Raw genomic sequence first — 6,139 nt, forward strand, 5'->3', positions numbered from 1 at the left:
TTATGGTTTAGTGAAAGAAGTCAGGTGCAAAACAATGTGTTCAATATGCTACTGCTTATCTAAATAAACAAAATATAGTGGGGGAAGGGATACAAATGTATGCTTTTATTTGAAAAGATGATCTCTAGAAGCTTACAAAAGGAACTGGTGGGCTTTCATGGTGGTGCAGTGGTTAGGAATCCGCCTGCCAACGCAGGGGACACGGGTTCGAGCCCTGGTCTGGGAAGATCCCACATGCCGCGGAGCAACTAAGCCTGTGCGCCACAACTACTGAGCCTGTGCTCTAGAGCCCGCAGGACACAAATACTGAGCCCTTGTGCCATAACTACTGAAGCCTGTGCGCCTAGAGCCCGTGCTCCGCAATGAGAAGCCACCGCAATGAGAAGCCCGCGCAGCACAAGGAAGAGCAGCCCCCGCTCGCTGCAACTAGAGAAAGCCCGCACCCAGCAACGAAGACCCAACACAGCCAAAATTAATAAAATTAAAAAACTGGTGAAAGTGGTTCAGTCTGGTGGGAAGAATTGAAAAATTTCAAGGACTGGAGGGAGAGAGACTTGCTTTTCACTCTTTTGTACAGTAACTCGCCTACATACGAATGAGTTCCGTTCTGAGAGCACGTTCATAAGTCCAATTTGTTCGTTAAGTCCAACAAAGTTAGCCTAGGTACCCAACTAACACAGTCAGCTATATAGCACTGTACTGTAATAGGTTTATAATACTTTTCAAACAAATAATATGTAAAAAACAAACACAAAAAATAAAGAGAGCATTTTTAATCTTACAGTACAGTACTTTGAAAAGTACAGTAGTACAGTACAACAGCTGGCATACAGGGGCTGGCATCGAGTGAGCAGGTAAGAAGAGTTACTGACTGGAGGAGGGAGAAGAGGTGGGAGATGGTAGAGGTGAAGGATCGTCAGCAATAGGAGACGGAGGGCAAGCTGCACTTTCAGTCACGCCTGACGTTGATGGCACAGGTTCTGGCTCCTTGCTGGATTCAATTCTATCTCTCTTGAAAAAACGATCCAGTGATGTCTGGGTAGTAGCTCTTTTTTTCTCGTCATAGATGACACGGTAGCACTGGATTGCATTCTGAACGGCTGTTGCAACCTTCGTGTACCATTCTACGTTCGGGTCCCGTGCCTCAAAAACTAACAGTGCCTCCTCAAATAAAAAAATCCCCTTGCCATTTCCTGCATCAAGAATCCTTCAGTTCTTCAGTTATTTCTTTTTCCTGTTGTCTCTCTTTGTCCTTTCTCTGGGTGTCCAATTCCTGGCGCTTCTTAGCAGTACCAGCTACTTCACTGCTGCTTTCACCCTTGCTTCCGGACACCCTGGCCTTAAAATAAAGATACTGTACTACTGTACTCTATACAGTACTGTATAGTAAAGTATACAAAAGCACAACCACTTGTAGAAGATGCACACACATGACAGTGTATGCCAGACACGTGAACTAACTATTGGACATGATTGGACATGCGAATGCATGTTTGAATCTTTTAAAGTTCTCAAGTTGAGGGTTCGTATGTAGGGGACTTTACTGTATTGTTTCAGTTTCTAGCCAAGTGTATAGGCTATCCACTAAATTTTTTAAAATAAAAATGTTAAAAAGTAAACATTTTAAAATTAGTTTCCAAGGAGAATGCTTTTTAAAACCCACTAGCGTAATGTGAATTACCATTTATATCAGAAAAATGGGGGGGGGGAATATATTTACATAATTACTTGTAGAAGCATAGAACATCTCTGAAGAGGAAAATTGGCAGCTAGGGACACAGGTAGGAGAGAGACATTTCTTTTCGTACATTTTGATTAAAAAATATATATATATGTAATAAAACTTTACTGAAAGTGTAGAGGAAGTAGAAAGAAAAAGGTATCTTAGGAAGTAGGAACAGCATGCTTGGTAGTTTCAAATCCTGACTCTTTCAATAGCTGTGTGATATTGGGCAACTTGCTGACACTCTGGGCCTCTTATGCAAAACCCTCATGGGGATGTTGTGTGGATTACATGGAAAATATTATATATAAAGCACGTTTCCTATGATAGCATGTATTAGGAGGTCAGTAATTTATAGTCATTATTATCATATGGCAGATGAAATTCTTCTGATTCCAAAATGGTTTCAATTGTTCTAATGAAGCAATACAGGAGCATGAACTTCGGACTCCATTCACCGTTGCTCCTTGGGCTGTGTAACAGTCCCATAACACGGTGTTGGCACTGTCCTAGATCAGTGGGATGCCCATGAGTTGCCCCAAAGCAACCCACGGCAGCATAGTACCCCTTTATGGTACCAATCGATTAAATGCTGACATCGTTTACTCGTTGTGATATCTCACAAGAGCTATATCAAATGAACAAAGAGATTTTAAAGTGATAATGAAATAGTAAAGACATAAAATCCAGAGAGCATCTAGCACTTCATCTGCTTTACTTCTTTGTCTTTTCAGGATCACATTGTTAACACTATAACCAACCAATTATTGTGTTATAAAGGTACCAGCTATGATCAAATATAATTTCATTTGCTTCTTTGTATATCTAGGTCATATTATTTGAAATGGTGAGCAGATCTCTTACTATTCTAATGGCAAACAGATGAATCTGACTGATCATAGGTCTATTGGTAAAAAATTCTAGACTCCAGATATTCATTCTTTATCTCAGTAGTGCTTGCATGAGTGTTTTATTTTTGGAGCTTCTATAAAAAGAGGAGGGTACTTACGATGACTCTTTCTATATACACATATCCACACAAAAATGTTTACATTGAAAGTTCTTTTTCATAATTGCTAATGTCATGTATTTTGCAGCATGAAATAATTCTAAATGTACATAAATTTTTGTGTTATTCTTAACAGATGATAATCCCTTGAATGTGTTTCCTAACTTGCATTAATAACAGTTGCAATTCTCTTTTTCAACTCTAAGCTCGTTAAAGGCTAAGACAGAGGACAAGAGCAGTAACATTTTGTAATGACTGCTCTGATCTGAATTCTGACAGAGCTGGTTAAAAGAAGGAGCGAGGATGCAGCATCAGACGCTTTCTGGTGCAGTGTTACAATAATAGAAGACCAGCGACTCAGCGAGGCAAAACCGAGGGTTGCACCGAATACACAGGAAATTCTTGATGCTCAGAGATTACAAAGGATTTCTGAAAGGGCACTTATTTCTATAGATCTGGATTCAGAGTCAACCACTGAGTCTACTGTGGGTAGATGTTTACATACATGTTACTTCAATACCTTTTATTTTTAGGTTGACATACAGAATATGCTGGCTCAGGCAGGAAAATTGCAAGCATTGATTGTTTTGGTATATTATGCCCTTGAGAACTGACATACAGACAATAACCTTGAGTTGTTGTTGTTTGATCTGACTAGCTATCAGTAACAATAACGTAGGCTGAGTCAAGACTTTAGAGAAACTATAGGCTATAGAGGAGAAATATTAATGCAAAAAAATCTCTCAGATATTTTATATTTTGTAAAATAGATTCTGCTGGTTCAGTATTTTTCTTTTAATGTATATTCCACCAGTTTTCTAATTATGGAAGAATGGCAGAAAACAAGCTGCCATGGTATAAGTCTTGCCTCAGAGGAAATAATGTCATTATTACTGAGGATGCACAGTTCCCTTAGGATGCTGAATAGGTTTCCTTTCTCAAAAGTCCCTTCCTCCAGCAATTTAGTGCTTTAGGGCCAATAATTTTATTGCCCTATTACATTTTTTGCTGATTAAAATTTATGAAAGGCTTACTTGTGCCCCTTTATCTGCACTAACGTGATTAATCCTGACATCAAATGTACTCTGAAGTTCATTTCATTTGAAGTGTATTTCAAGTGGTTTATAAAGCAATGTGTCCACCCGATACATCAAGAGAAAAAGCTGACCTGAAATTACGAATGATCCGTTTTCTTTTTTTTTTAAAGTGAGGTACAGTTGATTTACAGTATTATCGATATATTAGTTTCAGGTGTTCAAAATAGTGATTCAAAAATTTTTTATAGACTGTAGTCCATTTAAAGTTACTATAAAATGTCGGCTACATTCATTGTGCTGATCTGTTTTCTAATATCTTTCCAAATTATCAAATGAAGCAAAACACTTTAAGTAAAAACATCTAACCATGACTTTTCAGTATTTTCTCAAGCTGTCTCTTTGTGCTGTCAGACTGAAGAGTCCCCAGCACTCCAGTGTGTTCTCTGTGGGAGGGGACAGTCACAGAATCTCAGACCTCCCTGGAGGCTAGGGGTGTGGTCCTCATTAACCCTGCAGAACTGTTTTGTTTTCTGATGCACTCTGAACTAGTGGGACAAATATTTCACTCTTTTTCAACCCAGATGGTATCTTATTTCCATGGGAGATGTTAGAGATAGTACTGATGAGAGATATCAATATATATAATCTATTTAAATTGCTATGTATGAATTACTATGTGTTTAAATGGTAAATTGATAAAAATGGATTATTGTGTATTATAAACAAAAATAGTATCTCTTCAATATTTAGCTATTACCAAAGTAATAGTTTTTATATTTTATTCATTTTGCAACTCATCAGCTTTATTAGTCTAACACAACATAAAGACATAGAGTGGAAATAGAATTATTTGGGGGATTTGTTATGTATCCACAGTGAGAACTGTAATCATGGGGCCCACAGTTAACATAGAGTACTTGGTGCACTGTGGTAGATGTGTTACATGCACTGTCTCTGGGGTCAGTAAACTCTATAAGGGATCCAACAGTAAATACATCCTCCAGCTTAGTGTGCCACATGGCCTCTGTAGTAAAACTCAACTCTGCCCTTACAGAGCAAAAGCAGCCATAAATGTGTTCCAGTAAACAACTGTGTTCCAGTAAAACTTAGCTTATTATCACAGAAATGTGAATTTCAAATATCACAAAATGTTTTTCTTAAAAATATTTTTTAAAAAATTTTAATGTGATAATCATTCTTAGCTCACTGGCCATACAAAAACAAAGCAGGGAACTATCTATGGTCAATATCTTGTAATAACTTACAATGGAAGAGAATGTAAAAAAAGAATATGTATACATTTGTATATACATTTGTATATGCATGTGTAACAATCACTTTGCTGTACACCTGAAACTAACACAACATTGTAAATCAACTATATTTCAATAAAATTTTTTTGTAAAAAATTAAAAACAACAACAACAAAAAACCACACACACACAAAAGCAGGCTGGATTTGGCTCTGGGGTCATAGTTTGCTGACTTCTGCATTATCTCGTTGGGTAAACGGAGTTTCTAAATGATCAGGGATACTGAGACTATACTGCTAAGTGAATAGGAAAGGGTTTTCTCACTAGCCTTGTTCCCCACCCTTCTATCACTTTCTGCCGCGCTACTGGCAGAGACTGATGGGGTTTTATTCAATTGTTCTTAAGGTTAAGAACTACCTATATGTCTAGACTCTAGACAAACCAATTTAAGAATGGCTATCCAGGCGCATCCCGCGGGCAGCAAGACCCAACGCAGCCATAAATAAATAAATTTATTAAAAAATAAGAAACAATGGCTCTCAACCCACAAGGGTATACAACCGATCTAGGAGTTTTAGTTGGAGGGACATGATCATGATTTGGGCATTTTTACAGATCAGGCTGCCTGCAGTGTGGCCAAGAGGCAAGCGACCAGCTGTTGCAGTAATCCAGGGGAGAGAGAACGGTCATCTGGACTGGGCTGGGAGACATAGGGGACTAAGAGCAGACCGTCCTGAGATGTATTTAGGACTAGGTGCTCGCTTGGATGAGGATTGATTACATTGCTTTATACCTGTCTCACAGGATAAAAGAAATTGATGACACTTAAAAAAATATGTTTCTAAGTGCTACCTAAATTTAGCTGGGATACTGTATCATCTCCTTCTTCTTTTAATTATTAATAACCTTTGTTAAAATTTCTGGGTCCTATTGGTTTGTACGATTCACTGGTGCCTCCTACCCCGAAGTGGAACATAACATTTAATTTTTTCAACATAAGTTAGTTGAAAATACTTTTTCAGAAAAAAAAAATCCTTCATTCACTACAATCCAGAACCGTCGAAACTATTGCGTGGAGACATCTTCTCAAATTCCAGACTGTTTTCCAGAGGTTTAC

At 38.0% G+C, this 6,139-nt stretch overlaps 1 pseudogene; it reads right to left on the reverse strand.

The window, feature by feature from the left end:
- The window catches only part of LOC103009208 (60S ribosomal protein L11-like), a 28,212-nt pseudogene that overhangs the window by 21,588 nt on the left and 485 nt on the right, over nt 1–6,139 (reverse strand).

The sequence above is a fragment of the Balaenoptera acutorostrata genome, chromosome 4 (assembly GCF_949987535.1).
Source record: "Balaenoptera acutorostrata chromosome 4, mBalAcu1.1, whole genome shotgun sequence".
NCBI classification, from domain to species: Eukaryota; Metazoa; Chordata; class Mammalia; order Artiodactyla; family Balaenopteridae; genus Balaenoptera; species Balaenoptera acutorostrata.